Below are 18,672 nucleotides of genomic sequence, written 5' to 3'. Positions count from 1 at the left end.
TTACCATACCGGTTAATAATATGATAACATTTCAATTATCATTAATCAAATATCTCCAAAATGCTCAGTGCACCTCATATTAACGATCAAAAAAACGTTTTCAGTCTACGCATGTTCATTTGAAATAGAGAAATAGTGTATGACATGTTTTATACATGAAATCTCAGTGTTTGTGGTAAACAATGTTAACCAGAGTGGCTAGAATGCTATTGTTAAACAGCTGCTCAGCACCATGTTGTAGCAATCTCAAAACATTCGATCAGAAATATATCTTAAGTTGCGGGCTAGACGATTTGAGTTCAAGAATATAGTTTGTCATATTTGTTAGCAATCCTTACCATAACACCTGGTTAAAATAAGTTTTGAACAAATCGAATTCAAACTGAAGGTATGTTTACATATAATCCCTTTTCTTCCATATTTAACTATAGATACTGATCTTCGTGTAATATCAGTAATAATTGATCTATTCATGACATTTGAGATTTCTTCTAATCCGTATATTACCAACATTGACCTATGGCTTTGACCTATGGCGGTGACAACTCGAGATATTAATGAAATCACAAACAAAAAGCAGTATTCATAAAAAATAAATACTAAATAGCAAAGGCTTTAAGTAAAAGTATAAGCTAGATAAGTGAAATGTGTAGCTAAAGTAATTGCTAAAAAAAAAAATCACATTCATAACCTTTCACTTTAAACATGATAACACGTGTTACTTGCCGCGGCTAGCACGTTCTCAAGTACTTACAGAAGCAGCTCCCCAAAATAGTGTGTGTTTTTTTGAAAATCTCAGCAACGCTAAGTATATTTCTGAATTATTCATAAATGTTACATTCAGTTACTATTTTCTCTTATATAAATTGTAGGCTAATTGGGAATATAAGATTTAAAAATATTTAATTTAAAGATTTGTTTATATAATTTTGAAACAACCTCATTTACCCCATTATTGAATTAACAAAATGTTGAATATGAATAATTATGCTGATTGTTGTTGTAAACAGATGCAAACTAAAATGGAAATGCCATAAATTGAGTAAAAAGGGTTATGCGTTTCACCAGACAAAGTACATTTCATGCCTTAAATGTAAGAGGCGTAAGGGGTGAAGACTACTACTTGCTTCATAAAAGTAGCATATTTTCATCAACGTACAGAAGTTTTACTCTAAAGTATATAGAAAATCAACTACATAAAATGTAAATAGATCTGCCGCAAATAGAAAAATGTGAATAATATATTAAGCAACTTTATGTTATATTGCAAGAATGTGACTTTGTTGTAGAAAATATTATGTAATTTGATATTTAACCTATTCCAAATAGAAATACCAATAAACCAAACGATATTATTTGTAGGTAAGGACATAGGAAACAAGAAATATACTCTCCTGAATATTATTTTAAATTATGCAAAACATGCAATTTATAAATGTTACGTTAAAAAGATTGTTAATGATTATGTTTATAACCCTCATACTTTGTTTTTTTTAATTCAAGTCGTTGCTAAAATTATTTATAAGGTATGAATGAGTTAGCGAAGAAAATAATACTAAGCTGGAAGAATAGTTGAATATTCTTTAATTTTAGCCTATGTTATGTTTCACTCAATCACTGAGTAATTAATGTAAATATGTATTGAAATTATGGAAATCAAAACCTCGCTCCAGGATAACAAGAAAAAATGGATCTGCTTGTAAAACACTAGATTCTGCTGAAATATCGCTTTGGTTAATAAAAATTCAAGCATTTACTAATGAAGAAGCCTTTACTTATAAGAAAGTAGTAACTACTTTGGCTTAAAAATGTAGTATTATTTAACTTTTTGTTCTCATTTTACCGAAAATCAATCATATTTAATTACTATTTTGTATAATTCAGTCGTAACATAAACTGCTGATTTTCAGTAAAATGTGAACAAAAGATGAAAATACCACATTGTACAAATTGCATTTTGTTTAGCTTCTTAGACCATCTGGTCCTGTAGGTGAAGTACAAAATTGTTATACGCTTTATTTAAAATCTAACAAGTAATACGACGGAACATAGAGTTTGGTCTTACACATTGCAATAATTGAGCTTATAATGATAAAGGAGGTCAAAAACATGGGAGGCATTTGATATTTTGTCCCCCCCCCCCAAGAATGACGCCTATGCTTAATTTCGCACTTTCTTAATTTTGATTTTACACCAGGAATAACCGCATTAACACACCCTTACACTACACTTTGTAAATCTCGATTTCACATCAGGAATAACCGCATTTACACATAATTACACTGTAATTTCTAAGTTTCGATTTCACACGGGAAATATCCGCATTTACACACTCTAACACTGCACTTTCTTCATCATTGATCAGTATGTTTGCAGACGAGGGAGATTCGCACGTACAAACACTTTACTCTTAACCATTTCAGTCACATATACAAACACACTCCAAACCGCAACCAAACCGACCCCCAAACCAACCGATCCTTAGCAATTCGGTGTAAAGTAGTTATAGGTTCGGTCTGGTGTCGATCTGGTGTCAGTCTCTTCAGTGTCACTGGGGTCTCACACGTGTAAATTCAGAATTCTCCACTCATAATCAGCCATCACTTTGTTTTAACGATATTATCTTTAAGACCAATGTACAGAAAGGCATTTTAGAAGTGAAATAGTTTGAAAATACTTTTATTCAACTCATTTGGTGATCAGCAAAATCACTTGAAAATCAACTTCTTCTTCTACTAAACTTGAATAAGAAGTAGCTACGGGGACGGGAACTAAATCAGAGAACTGGAAAAATCGCACGAAGTGATTGGCCGAGACGTTCGTTACGTCATTCCATTCCGTTCCGGGATTGGTCGGTTACATCTACATCAGGGACGAGTCTACATGCTATCGCCATTTCCGGCTCCTGGACATTAGAAAATAAAAAACACAATAAATAAAATCCGTACAAATATTATTTACATGTTTACCAGAGCTCAACTGTTATAATTTATGACGTATGTGCTATTGGTCGGTCAGTAATTTTATTATATTATCTATTAACTATATAAGCTAAAAAATAGCTCAAAATCAAAAATTCTAAAGAATTCTGGAGAATTTCGGATAATCAAGAAGGAACAACGAAGGAAAATGTAGAAGAAAAATTATGAACTTACCGTTGCAGAAGACAACCTTGCCATTCCTCCTTCCACACCAGCATGAAGCGCCGAACATTGTGCATTCTGATTTGATGAAATACACAGACAGATTGGTTAGAAAAATTCAACTACTACTATCATTATTAATTCTACTTCTAGTACTACTACTATTATCAATATTATTATTATTATATTATTATTTTTATACACCCTCCTATTACTACTATTACTACTGCTATTTCTACTACTGCTAATACTACCATTTTGTTATTGTTATTATTATTACTACCACTGCTATTTTTACTGCTACTAAACCCGTTTTTAGTGACCACCTGCATAGAAAGGCCTTCTACCAATGAATATCTCCTATATTTAAACCTCGGAATATATTTCCTGTTGAAGTCTGTATTAAAGCAACCTGTCAACAAAGACTAGTATTATTGTCTCTCGTCAATGATCAGGTTTAACTGCTACCACTAGCAGTAAAAACGACTTCAAACATTAGCATATCCGTATGAGAAACTGCTACATCATTATGTTCATGTATCGCTTATATTGTAACAACAGCATCTATAGTTGAGTACCCCTTTTTCTATTATCCGTATGTCACACCATTGCCATCCTTTGTAACGTAATTTTTTGGTTCGGTCTGTCTAAAGTGCAATCTTGGTTCTACTCACCCTTGTACTTCTTGAGGTTCCTTCCCATTCCCCTCTTTTCAGCCTCAAAGTACTCCACCAGGTCAGCGTCCCTCTTCATGAAATCGAGTTCAGCAGCGGTCTCGTCATTCATCTCGAACTCAGCGAGGGCGGCCACGATAAGGGCACAAGCGAGGACGAAGAACAGGGTCTTGGCCATTTTGTTTGAGGTTCGATTTTAGTGGATAAAACTGAAGACAATAACATCAAGAATGATTTTAAACAAATATCATACATTAAATATTCTTACCAGACTCTGACTCATAGTACACAAGGCAAAGAGTTTAAGTGAAAATTAGAGACTCTTTCGAATAAAGAAGGAAGCCGAGCCAGCAGTTGGAAATGTTGTACCTACTTTTGTTGCGGCGTGTTTATTAGGGATTTTAGGTCTACTCTCATTCCTTGAAAATTGCGCAAATTCCACTTTAAGAACATATAAAACATTTTGTTAAAGATTCAAAGATTTCCTACAACGTAACACTTGGTGATAATACATGTATGTGTTCGTTAATGTTCGAAATGCTCGCATTATCTTAAAAAGTCCTATCTCTTTTGTTAGGGTGACATGTTTGTTCTCCACTGAATCTCTATCACAACAATACTAACAAAAAGTAGAAAGCCGCAAGATCTTACCGATTTAACAGCAAAGTGAAGTCTGGAAGCGTTGTGAGGTTTGATCAGTACGGTTTGTCATATTTATAGGAAATCCTCCCCATTCATTCCTTACAGCTTCTAAAGTTAACCTTCTTAAATCGATGACCCCCTCCCCGAATTTGATGAGGTAAACACGAAAGGATATAGTATTAAAAAAAAGTAACATAGAACTAGGTATGCTTAAAAGGATTAAAAAAGAAAACGCAGACAAGACCAGATGGCTCAACAACTGAAGTACTTTAATCAATACGGTCGAGATTCTCTCCCTTCACAGCACATGACCCCATTTGCACTTTTTAGTTTAACGACATTATGTCTTTTTTTGTTATGATTTCATGAACTCTGGGCCACTCCTCTTCATTATGAAGAAATTGTTACACAATTAAAAATTACATTTAAACAAATACTAAAACTTCTTTCAATTTAAACATATACGAGTCATCAATTTCATGTGATTTCAAGATATTAGATTTGGGCAAAAGTGAATCTTGAAACGCTTCAAGAAGTTACAAGGAGGTTTAGAACAAACGATTGTCATCCATTTCATTTATATTTCATGAATTTACCCAGCCTACTGTTTCTTTTACTTAAATACTTAGGTTTCATACGCAAAAGGACCGTAATCATGACCACTGATACAATATCCTCTTTGACATGTGTGCGTACGTGCTCTTAAGTGAGCGGATGTTCGTGCGTGTGTATGTGTGTGCGTGTGTGTGTGTGTGTGAGAGTGTGTGCGTCTGTGTGTGTGTTTGAGTAGGAATTTGTTTAAAGTCAACTGATTCACCCATCATGTGCGATGGGATTCAAAACAAAATAATAAATGGAGCCTTTACATCTAACTTTTTATTTTGTAGATCTGGGGCCCGTCTCATAAAACTTGTTTAAAAAATAAGTTGCAATAATTGTTATATGCTACCGAAATCGTTGCATTTGATCATCTGTGAGTTAATTTGTAATAGAAATGTGACAATATCTAATTTTATTAAAAACAGTGGCTAGGTCTGCACTTATATCAAAATTAAATTACGTCATTCTTTGATCATGTAATGAAAATTTTCGCGATAATTACATCAATATAAGTCAACCGCGGACTAGTGAGCTCGTCTACTCTTTATCACAAATGGTGTCGCTTCGGATGATGTCCGTAATCACTCACGAGTTTGCCATATTGAAAGGCTAAAGTGGCCCCATACTGAGCTGAACAAACTACCGGGTAGTGTGTTGATATTCTTGCGACAATGTAGCCATACCCTAATTATCAGGGTGACGTCATTTTCACTGCGAACATAAAAGTGCAAGACATGACTGAGCCCAGCTAGTTTGACCGTGAACAGGCAAGCAGACTGAAAGCCAACAAGAACGACTGGCGACGGTAGACAGGAGGGAAAAAGTTATCACGGCGTTCACGATATCGACGGGCATTCTGAAAATGTTCCGATATCTGCCAGGGTTTCTTACCCGCAAGACCTGCATTTTCAGTCTCGTGGACTGTAGCCAGCGCGGAACCCCTCTTTTCTCCTTTGTTTAGGCATACCACTCTGTCAGTTTTGAAATACTTGATCAATTTCACTGAAATTTTAAGGACCTGCTATATGTTTAAGGATCTGAAAAGAACAAGTTATATGTTGATATGTTCAAGGTTGTCCCATACGTTACTTAGTATTATTGCATTAGTATTGTGAACATGAAGTGACATAAATATATGAATTCATTTTATGTTTTATCTGATTGAAGCTCTAGTAGCTACTAGCTAGGCCATGTACCGCCATCGGTTAGTACTCAATTTTTAGATGTACTCGGTAACGTAATGGGACAAAATTGCCTGGACTTGACCGTATGACAATAATTTTTACTATGGTTTTATTATCATTTTTTATCATACTCCAAATTTAGCCTTTAGGTGAACATAGACAAAAAAAATTCCTTCACTTCTGTAATTCTTGTTCATGTTTCAGTTTTTGTTATTCTTCAATTTCAGTCGTTATTTTTGTTCAAAACTTTTGTTTTGTATGGTTTGTGATAATTTTGTGTATCTGTATTGCGGTGTACAGCTTCATTGAAGACAAAGTTGAGTTCTAATAGTTGTAAGGCATCTGACGGGGGTTGTACCGCTCACACCAATGGTTCTTGCAGTTGCGAGACATGGATGTCTTCGAGGACCGCACAAGATGCTCACGAGAAATCGAAAAAAGAATGTGGTCCCGATGGAAGACCAGTTGCAATATATGCTGAAAATGGGCTATTCATCCGTCTGTTTTTCTGTTTTTGTTTATTTCGTTGCTCAGTCTTTCGGTCTTAATACTGTTGTTTTTCAACTTAATGGCATATTATTGTTGTACTTATTTAAATTGTAGGCCTATGTCATGTATATGTTTGACAATTTTGTTATATTTGTTTTTTCTTTTGATTGTATATTATTTTTGTTTAATAGACGGAAAAGAAAAGAAAAAATAAACAGACAAACAGACGTGCGAATAGCAGGATTTGGCCTACTACCCCAAGGCAGCTGCGCGCAAGCATTTAGGAAAAGGAGCATGATGATTTGGGATCAAAAACTACGAGCTGCATGTGTAGTGCTGTGAGAAGGATTTGAAGTATCTTCAAATAATATGTTTAGTCGCTAAAGATGGATGCCTATTCAGACACGTTTCCAGTTTGAACGTGCAGTGATGATGTATAAATCAATGCATGACATGGCACCAACAAACTTAAAAAAGATTTACATCATGCCAGTTCACTACATGATCACAACACAAGATATGCTGTAACTAGGGATGCATTGTGTGCACCCAAACTTAGGACGGACATATATTAAAAGAGTCCTCTAATTTCTGGAATTAGAGTATGGAACCAACTTGAAAGACGTCACCTACTTTGAACAGTTGTAAATACACTCTAAAAGCCCTGTTATCTGCAGATGCTGTGTAAGTGACCTTATGAGGGGGGGGGGGGGGGGTTCGTATTTTTTTGACATGGTTAACGTTATATCATGTATTCATTTTATTTTTTAGCTATCTTGTAAATAACCTAAGTGTATTTATTGAAGAGCAATTGAATGTAAACATGTAGCTAACAATTTTGGTATCACGTGTGCTAAGCTATATCAGATTATTAAAAAATGTAAGTTTTCAGTCATTCTTTTTCTTTTTTTAAAATACGTGTTTATCATCTATTCTTAATTTTATTTTGATTTTTTAAAATTGTTTTTTCTATTTAAATTAAAAGTTCAATTTACAAATTTCTTGGAAATGCTCAAGGATACTTCTTGAATGATCAGTTATTTCTTGAGGATACCAATTAACTTGTATTTTACCTGTTTATATGCTTGTGTATTCATCTATTTTATTTTTGCTGTTGTTAGGCCTATTTGTTTTATCTTACCAAACAGGGCCTCATGGAAGACCACCAAATTGGTGATATGTGCCACCCTGTATAAATATCAGAAATAAATAAATAAAAAAATAGATGATATCCAATCTTTCTGCAACTAAAAAAGCTTGCCAAAAAATTAAGATATTGAACTTTTCCGCTAAGAAGTGCACTTTCGGCATCATCGCCTCTGGCTAAGAGCATTTTATGCCAAAGTAGGCGTAACACAGACAGTACAGAGACAAAGTTGCTGACCTTGAGTTTGTGCCAGAAACTGTCAGATAAATATTTAATTGACTATTATCTTGCTTCCCGGTAAAAATTGTTACGCCCCATTACAAATTGATTTCTCTTTCATCAAAGACAAGCTGCTTATTAATAATTTTTTTAAAAATATTTTAAAATCTTGATGGAGCCACATGTGCCAAATATATAGCACGTATTCATTGACTTTTCATTCTGTGAGAATTATTTTCATGATAAAAATGAAAACAAGAAACAAATTATGGACCTGCTTCTTGCGCCAAGTAAATTGCTTGTGAAGATAGAACGTGCTGTTGGTTTGGAGATATGGGTTAGAGTTGGGTATGGTGTTTGGTATGTAGCTAAAGTTAAGCGTTCGGTAAGTAAATTGGCATGGAGCCATTGTCGCAGGGGCATCCCTCCTATTCTTTCTCTTCAGATTTTTGCATCTCTTTGTTTAGTTTTTTATATCATGGCCGTTTTTGTAACTATGTATGTAAATTTGCATAGATTTCAATGAAAAACAGATCAAAGCGTGTTATTTTCATGCAAGCAAGCTTAACAACTAGCCCCCGAAATATTTTAAGTATTTTTTCCCTGAATCAAAGTGTATATCAAATTGTCAATTATTCTGTTTTTCTTCGTATCATGCATGTTTCCTTGTAATTCATCTATTGAGCTGCAATCTGATTCCTTCCAAATTCAATTCAATTAAATAAAACACATATCGACTGCTTATTATCACAGTACGGTTTCGAGATCATCTTTGGGAATAGTTTTAACCGTTCCCCTCAAAGCAGTCAATATTTGTATGTATGTGTTTAAAATAAATGAGAGGATTAATCAATCAGTCAGTCAATCAATCGAACCGTCTCACTAGTCAACGTATAGTCTGTTTGTTACAATATTCATCTCAGGTTGCTCCCTCTTTCACTCCTATGTCTCCAATATTCCTCATGAACTCATGGATCATCCATTATTGGCTTGATTGCACGACCAATGCAACACATACACACACGCTCACACACGCACGCGCACACACAAACACACACACGCACACACACACAATAAAAACTCCGTCATGAAATACATCCGATACGAAAGAAAAACTTGTTTAAAATAGTTTTATTACAGTTTCACGGAATGTTGAATTCCATGAGATTTAAAGTTAGAAAATCAAAGAAAAAGAGAGAATGTGAATGGTCAAAACTGTTCCGTACGTCATTCCTTTCTGATCCGGGATTGGTCAACGGATGCTATCAGAGAGTTTACATGTTATCTCCATTTCCGGCGCCTGCGAAAGAGAATAAAGGAAGAACATGACGGATGTAGATGCCTTCCGAGTCCGTGGTATATATTATATTCATATTGCATCTCTCCACCCGAAGAAGTAAGTTGTGACTTGGTAAGATCTCATATATATATATATATATATATATATAGGGCGGATGGGCTTATAATGTCAGATAAAGGCAATATGTTGTTTTATTATTATTTTTATGAATTATAGGGAGGGGGAGATGAGACCACCTGGTCTCTCCTCCCGATATAACTTATTATCATCACTTGTCTTGCATCGGAGTTTCCTCCTACTCTTATTTTAATAGTTTAATGTGTTCTTAACGTACAAAGGAAATGACTCCCCTACACACGGGACCTAAATTTAATATGCTATTCGACAGACGAAGGGTAACTCAAGCATCCCTTGATATGAACAATTGCTCGATGTAACTGTGGCTACCATCAGTATTACTATTATCATTATTTGTATTATTATTAGTAGGAGCAGTCGTTGTAGAAGTATAGTAGTACATGTAGTAGGACCAACCTTGCAGTTATTTACTATAAAGCTGGTAGAACTTACCGCTACAGAAGACGACTGAACCACTACGCCTGTTGCACCAGCATTCCATGCCGAATTGTTGGCAGGCTGAAGGGAACAGAGAGGACATCATATTTTTTTAAAGGTTGCCAATACAAGAGAACTTGTAATAATCATTCATTCAATACAAGCATGACAATTATTTGGGAGGATATACTAGAAGCTTTCATTTTTATGTTCTGACGCCTCTTAATTGAATTAACGATATCATGCCAATCGGAAAGATCCTTTAAACTATATACCAACACTCTACTGTTTACAGGAAGAAATTCTCAAAGTAAGATATTATTTCATTACTGTTATTCTTGAAATTCCAGTTTTCCTTGTGTTATTCAATAAAAATGCATACGCTAGGATTTGATTTGATGGTTGCGCAAAGGGTTTATTTTTATGAAAAGAATCCCTTTTTTCTTCGTCAAGTTTCTTGTGTTTCTTGTAGATTTAAGAGGGTGGAAGGGCACAAATTCAAAGTTTAATGGCTAGATATACTCACCCTTGTACTTCTTGAGACTCCGTCCCATACCCCTCTTCTCGGTCTCAAAGAGCTCAAGGGTGTCGTCGTTGAACTCGTAATCAGCGATGACGGCGACGATGAGGGCACAAGCCAGAACGAAGAACAGAGCCTTGGCCATTTCGATTGGTGAGTTGGTTTTTAGATAATCTGTCGTATAAATGAGACATGATTTTATAAATTCAATTATCATTTAGTAATCGGTTTCGAAAGTTATGTAGAGAATATACCTATACAAGAAATTAAATTGAGGTTCATTTTAGCTCTTCATACGGAAGCCTCTCCCTGCTACAAATTAAAATCAAAGCACGTCCACCATCACTAATCGCTTACATCTCTCTCTCTCTCTCTCTCTCTCTCATGCGTCTTTGTCCTCTTTCTAGTTCATCCTTCCTATCTACCTATTTTCCCTAATCCTAAGACAAATTCTCGTAGCCAAACATGTTTATGAAAGATGCTATGCTTAGAGAGACTTTGATTACTCGTTTACCAGTCATTCAATAGATACCGTACGTAAAGCTGTCGTAGTTGAGTGGTCTAAACACTTGCCTGGAAATCGTGGGTTCGACATTCATGCAAGGCATTTTAACTACATTGTTCCTCTCCATCCAGTTGTTAAATTGGTACCACGTCGGAACCGAATGTCAATATGATTGTATTATGTCAATGTATAGTATATGTATTAAATCGGAGTAGTATGTGCTCGCCCGTCAGACGGGTGACTGGCTGGAATGCTCCCAATGAAGTGAAGAGTGTGCAGTGTAACCACATAACCGGTTTAAACAATCGTTTAAGAATGCAATATATTTGACTTACCTTGAAAAGAACAGGAATATCTTGAATATCTCTGTGATCTGCAACTGAATGACGTTGTCCACAAGACACTCTGTATTTATAGGAATTCAATCTCTAAGAGCACCGTAATGATATCGTGTTTGAATAACATGTTTTTTCAAACCAAATGTCACACCCTATTAATTCAGCTTAACTAAGAAGGTCAGCTGTATGGGGTTCTTCATTTAAACATGTCTAACAGCAGGAGTGGTGGGGGAGCGATGCCAATTTTTTTCTTATGAAGGTTTGTAGTAAACGAGCTTGAACTTCAGCTTGATTTACCTGTTATGTCTTTTCCAGGGCCATCGTCAACTTTCGCCTTCTGTGTTAACATTTATTTCAACATAAGGCGTTCTCAGCCAGAGACCATGTTGCTTGAAGCCCACCTTCCGTGTGTGACAAGAAAGAGGAACGTAATCACAAAGTACAGTCTCTTCATTTATTTTCGCTTAGCTTATCATGCAGAGAGACATCATGCAATCTCTTCATGAAACATTAAACCAGTAGATGAATGAATTGTGATTGATTGGAGGAAAGTTTGTAAGCTCAAGCACATACACATATTTATCAAAAGTCATACTTCGGATACTGTATTCTTGCCACCGGCTGCGTGGCAGTATGCTTTACTGAATATAAATGATCATATACAACTAGACGATTCCAGGTGTAATGATTTAAATTGATACTAAGACTGAAAGAGATCATGAGCAAACAGATACCACCCTTGATAACTTTACAAACGAATGACACAACACAAGAGATTGTTCTCAATGAAGAACACATTTGATACAATACAAATCAAACGGAGGCGTCGTGGTATGGTTCATTTACTTATTTCTCAATTCAAGAGTTGAGGGTTCGAATCCCAGCCCCGCACTAATGTCCTTTAGCGAGACAATACTCAACAGAGATGGATTATTATGATGTAAATCAGAATTTGCCAATCTTCACAAAGGCTGGCAATTGGCTAAGTGATACTATTTGAATGGCCCGCAGGAAGACCAATTTTAAAACTGACGTGACTACTCTAGTTATTATTAATAATAAACATTTTTATTAATTATTGGTAAAGATCTCCTATAGATCTAATATCGTAATCCCGATTCATTTATGTTTCTTATTTTTATACTAAACCTTTACTATCTGTGTTTTGTTTTTCATAGTTAAAATGTATACTTGATTATTTGATTATGCAATGTTTATGTATTTTATAAGGATGGGTGAAATAAAAGAATCTTTATTCTAATAACAATGGCTTACCCTTGCTGAATGAGGTCAACTGGATCTTCTTATTATTATTAATATTACGTGAAAAAGAGCACTTTTCAGAGATAAAAAGGGGCACTTATTACAAATGGAAAGGCGAAATTGCTTAAGTAAAGAGGAACCTCTGAGATTCGATTAAAGGTACTTTGTATTTGCAGGCCAAACAAGAATGAAAATGTTAAATTCCAACGGCATTTGAAAGATGATACTAATTTAGAACTTCCATACAAAAAAAAGGGGGGGGGGGGCTTGAAAATGTCTTTAAGTGGGAAAAAAACATCTAAGTAGTTGTCGAGTCGACTTAAAGGTACTATGTCCCATTTGCAGGCCTCAAACATGAAAAGGTTGAATTCCAACGGCATTTGAAAGATAATACTAATTTAGAACATCCCTAAAAAAGGAGCTATAGAGTCAAAAAGTAATAGTCTTGATTTTCAAACCATTGTACCGAATGGTCATACGTTTTATGCTGCGCAAAGATTCAATCAGTTTAATTTTGGCCATCACAAGAAGTGGATTATTGATATAGACAAATGCTCATGTACCCTTTACAGCTCATTTTATGTATGTTATTACCAAAGGAGAAAAAAAGCCAGTCAGTCACTCAATAGTGTCTGACAGTGAAGTCTAGCATGTAAACAGGTTTCCTTGCATAATTTGAATATTAGGACACTGCTAACGTTTAAATTTCACAGATAGGACATACACGACATATTCATAATTCCTGCAAAGTTCTACAGTATTTAAGGTGGGCTGCAAACGGGACATAGTACCTTTAAGAGCTATAGAGCCAGTAAGTAATAGTCTGACTTTCAGATCATTGTACCGAATGGTCGTACGTTTTATAATGCGCAAAGATTTAATCAGTTTAATTTTGGCCATTACAATATAATACAATACAATAAAGTCAATTCTATAGCGCTCTTACAAACTAATTGTTGTTTCACAGCGCTTTACATAAAAAGTTATCAAAGAAGTGGGTTATTGATTTAGACGAAAAGGAGCACTTATTACAAAAGAAAAGACGAAATTGTTTAAAGGCATCGTTTAACAATGTTAAATCTGAGATGCACGGTCCTACGTGTTATCAGTGTTTGTAATATGGTGTAATATCGAAGCCCTAAAAATGATCAAGATGTACCTCAAAAAAGTAAAAAATCTTTGAGTGACAGGTTTGACCATACTCGTTCCCCCAATAGACTGTAGTGTTATAAAAATCGTTAGGCAAACGCAACATTTTGTTTTGATTTCCAGTCGTTAATATCTTGATAATCAGACAGGCGATCGGCTTGTAAAAGCCATGGGGTTCCTGACTAACCTAAAGGTTCATAATTATCATTTCAGCATGAGCTAAATCCAGGATTCTGTTTCAGAATCCGAAACAAAGTTACCGGATCCTTTTAGGTCTTTTCAGGTGTGAAAAAATTCCTTTTTTCACCTCTGATATTTGTTGCCTTTTTTGTTTTGACTCGTGCCCTTTTTCCTTTATAATGAGTGTACTTTTTCCTTCTTAATAAGAACCCCCTTCCCTTTCTCTTAAATGCCATTTTTCACCTCAGATAAGTGCCCCTTTTTTATACACGTGCCCCTTCTCCTTTCTCATAAGTACCATATTTCCTCCGGACAAGTGCCTCTTTCCCTTTTTTATTTGAGCAGCTCTCCATTTTCAAAATGCCCCTTTTAACATCTGATAAATACCCCTAATAAAATCTGATAGGTGCAAGAAGTGCCGTTTTCAACTCTGATAATTACCTACTTTTCCGGTCTCCATAACTTGCACAAATGCGTCAAGGTGAATAAGAGCCCATTTTTCTTTAATTTTCCCTAGAGCTCGCTCGCTACGCTCGCTCGCATTTACAGTTGTTATGGTATAAACGAAGTTTTCAGTCTTTCGTCATTAGATTGTGCTAAATACTCATCAGGGTTTGTTTTATGTCTTCTTTATAAGATGTAAGTTTTTGCACTGGGACTTCACAAATCTTTCAAATTTTGCTAGCTCGCTTCGCTTGCTCGAAAATCAATATTCAGACTATCACAGACCCTCACACCCAACTGCAAAGTATGTTGCTTAGTTCAGCAGTATCTTGTACCACGTAAAGAAAAAAAATACTGATATCATCCCTAGTAGTGTAATCACAATCATGATGATGTAGGGGTATATACCAATGTATAAAAATAATTGTATGTTTTTTCACCTTTGTAGGTACCCCTTTTTTCAGAAAGTGCACTTTTTTGGTTGGTGCACCCCTCCTATTTCGGAAGACGCTCCATAGCATGGCCATTTTTTTCAAATATGAAAGTTGATAAATTTGTACATCATATTGTTTATCATTTGGGTTTTTTCGTGCCATGCATAAATTCCTTGTAATTCAGCTATTTATATAGCTGCGATATGGTTTCTTAATAAATACCTTTTTAATTCAATTTGATGAATAAAAAAATATCGGCTGTTTTTCGGTCAGATTTAAAACTATAGTTCCGCATTAATCCAGAAATGACGCTATGACTTTCGAGTTCGTCTTGGGACACAGTAAGGTTTAGAAATCACCTCGGGCAATAATTCTAACTGCGCCTATCAAAGCAGTCATTGTTTTTGTATTATTTGATCTTATTTCTGATTGCATTTTTTACATGGGAAATTTATGAGACAGGCTAGTAGCTAAAAGCTTTCTTTTTGTTGCCTTGTTTTAGAATAAATGAATGGATCAATCAATCAGTCAATCAAACGAACCTTCTCACTAGTCAATGTCTACTCTTTTTACTACAGTATTCTTCTCAAATTGATCACTCTTTGCATGTCTAACATGTTCCTCGTAAATTCATGGATCATCTATTATTGGCTTGATAGCAACACCAATGCTACACACGCACACACAAACGCACACACACACACACACACACACACACACACGCACAAACGTACACACACACGCCCACACGCACACATACACAATTAAAAGCTTCGTCATGAAAGACATCAGATACCAAAGAAAATTTGTTTAAAATATCTTTATTACAGTATCACTGAATATTGGAATCCATAAGATTTAAAGTAGTAAAATCAAAGTAAAAGAGAGATTGTGATTGGTCAAGACTGTTCCGTACGTCAATTCTTTCTGATCCGGGATTGGTCAACTGCTGCTATCAGAGAGTTTACATGCTATCTCCATTTCCGGCGCCTGCAAAATAGAATAAAGGAAGAACATGACGGATGTATATGCCTTCTTGGTCCGTGATACATATCATGGTCACAATTTTTTCTCTACCCAGGTGTAGTAAAAGGATACCCGTTATGAACTCACAAGAGCTCCTCGTATAGGGCAGATGAGCTTATAATGTCATATAAAGTGAATGTTGTGCTATTATTACTCGTATTCATTATTTTGGGGAAAAGATAACTGTGAACATATTTGGTCTTTCAACGTTCATTGGAAATGACTCTCCTACATAAGGGACCTTAATTTAACATGCTATCCGAGAGACAGAAGCCACCTCAAGCATCGCTTGATATGAATAAGTGCGCGATGTTAACTCTGGCTATCATCATTATTATTGTTATTATTGTAATAATTATTTGTAGTAATAGTAGTAGTTGTTGTAGTATAGTGTAATAGTAGGACATCAACCTTTCCGTTCCAAAACAATAAAAAGCTTGTTGAACTTGAGAGTGAACGAAACAAGCAAATGTTTGGACGTCACACTAAGAAGTTGAGGCTTTTTCAGATATTACGCGGTAAAACGCCGCAAAAAGAAGAGAAATAAAAACAAAGAAATCATGCCGCGATTTTTAATTGTGAGTAAATGGCAATTGAGCTCATTAGGCCTGTTAGGAAATGTGAGTCTTATTACACTTTATGTCATCACTAAAAAATAACTACCGCTGCAGTTTATGTGAGAAAGGGTTTATTAGGATTCAAACTTACCGCTACAGAAGACGACTGCGCCACCACGCCTGTTGCACCAGCATTCCATGCCGAATTGCATGCAGGCTGAACGGAACAGAGAGAACATGATATATATTTTAAAGGTCGCCAATACAAGAGAACTTGTAGTATTCATTCATGCAATACAGTCAGGATAATGATTTGAGGGGAGATGTTCTGACGCCTCTTAATTGTATTCACGATATCATGCCAGTCGAAAGATCCTTTAAACTATATACTAACACTGATCTGTTTGCAGAAATAAATTCCCAAAGGGGAAAATCATTTCATTACTGTTTTTATTCAAATTCCATTGGGGCTCATACGTTCCTGTTTTCCTCATGCTACTCATTAACAATATATACGCTAGGATTCGATTTTTTTATTGCACAAACGGTTTATTTTGTATGATAAGAAATCCTTTTTTCAAGTGTCTTTTTTGTTGTTGTAGATTTAAGAGGGTGGGAGGGCACAAATTCAAAGTTTAATGGTTCAATATACTCACTCTTGTACTTCCTGAGATTACGTCCCATACCCCTCTTCTCGGTCTCAAAGAATTCAAGGGTGTCGTCGTTGAGCTCGTAATCAGCGATGACGGCGACGACGAGGGCACAAGCCAGAAAGAAGAACAGAGCCTTACCCATGTTGATTGGTGAGTTGGTTTTTAAATAATCTGTGTAGTAAAAAAATGGTGAATTTTTAGAATTTCATAATTATTAGGTGGTCTGTTGTTATCAACAAACCACCTATTGTTTTCGTCAGAATTTTCTTTCTTCTTTATTATTTCTTTATTTTTATTCTCCGCACTTTTTTGTTAACAGGATAACTCAAGATCAGTTCAATCAATTTCGTTCAATTTTAGTACAGTCATAGGTCATTGTCATGAGACGTGACAGTAACATTTTCAAGGTCATCAAGTCTTCATGACGTCATCCAGGCGCCATTTTGTGTTTTTTTTGGTACTTTTTACTCATGATCATATCTTCATAACGGAAAGACATTTCTCATTCATATTTATCATGATTAAGGTCAATATCCGTCCGGTCAATTTCAGGTCAAAAAACGCGCGCGCATGCGTACGTCCGCGCGTCAGCGCGCGCGCAAAAAATAAAAATGCTCAAAATCGTCTCAAATTTTTTTTGCATACGTTTCAGGCCATTTTAAGCATTTCGCAAAAAAACGCGCACACATGCATGCGCGCGCGTTTTCGCGCGTAATGGCATTTTGCAACATAAAATCGCAAAATTTGTCATGTCAACATATTTGGCACATTTTTCCAAGCATTTTGATACCTTGTTCACCTTTTTCTGCCCATTAATAACGGAATGAGCGCCCGTTTAAGATAATGTCCGTACGTGCGAGCTCTTGTAATACATAGCATACATGGGCTAAAACATGCCTATACAAAATCCATTGTAGCGCTTTAAGATGCAAGATGAACCCAATTTTGTTTTCATATTTTGATAGAGTATGAATTGGAGATATGATTTCATGTCTCATTTGACCCTCAATTAACTCATGACGTCATCATAATGGCCTCCGAACTCAAAATTTTAATTTGCATATTATGACGTAAGCATAATTACGGAAAATTGATTTTATCTCTGTAAATATTGATCAATTTTCTTTCGAATTTTGATATGTTCTACCTGAGAATATTCTCTACAAATGCAGTCGTCACGATATTTCATTTTGACAAAGGCATCATGGCGTATTTTTGCGATTAAAGGAGGCATGTCAATTTTTCACATTTTGCGTGTATTCTCTATGGGACATGACTTTTTCTCAAAACTGGATTCTACATTCTCGTCTTTCGCGAGCAATATCTCCGTTGTTTTATCTTTGTTTATGCTGAGCTTTGAGTATGTTGTAGCTGAGACAATAAGCTATCACAAATGTGCCCTTTATTTTTCGATCAGATGCCGGGATCATGCTCATATTTCACTTACAAAGTGGGATTTGAGAATTCCATTTTCCGTTTACGTGTATTCTCTATGGGAAATGTTTTGGTATATCGGTAACGCACTTGACTTCCGACCTCGAGGTCCCTGGTTCGAGTCCGGACGTCTCCAACAATTTTTTTTCTTCATTTTTTTATACTTTTTTTTACTTTTCAATGATCATAAAATTGAAAACAGACCACCTGATTCGT

General features: G+C 35.5%; 1 long non-coding RNA gene across 1 annotated transcript; it reads right to left on the bottom strand.

Annotated features, from left to right (window-relative positions):
- Positions 1-2,663: 2,663 nt before the first annotated feature.
- On the bottom strand, positions 2,664-4,509 carry LOC753102. Its single transcript, XR_143813.3, has 4 exons — positions 4,469-4,509; positions 3,818-4,026; positions 3,156-3,221; positions 2,664-2,905 (listed from the first exon to the last, which is right to left on the bottom strand). It is a non-coding gene; the product is annotated as an uncharacterized LOC753102 (long non-coding RNA).
- Between the last annotated feature and the right edge of the window lie 14,163 nt (positions 4,510-18,672).

Source organism: Strongylocentrotus purpuratus, unplaced genomic scaffold (assembly GCF_000002235.5).
Source record: "Strongylocentrotus purpuratus isolate Spur 01 unplaced genomic scaffold, Spur_5.0 spur5_contig_817, whole genome shotgun sequence".
Taxonomy (NCBI): Eukaryota; Metazoa; Echinodermata; class Echinoidea; order Camarodonta; family Strongylocentrotidae; genus Strongylocentrotus; species Strongylocentrotus purpuratus.
This window is presented reverse-complemented; position numbering and strand designations above follow the sequence as displayed.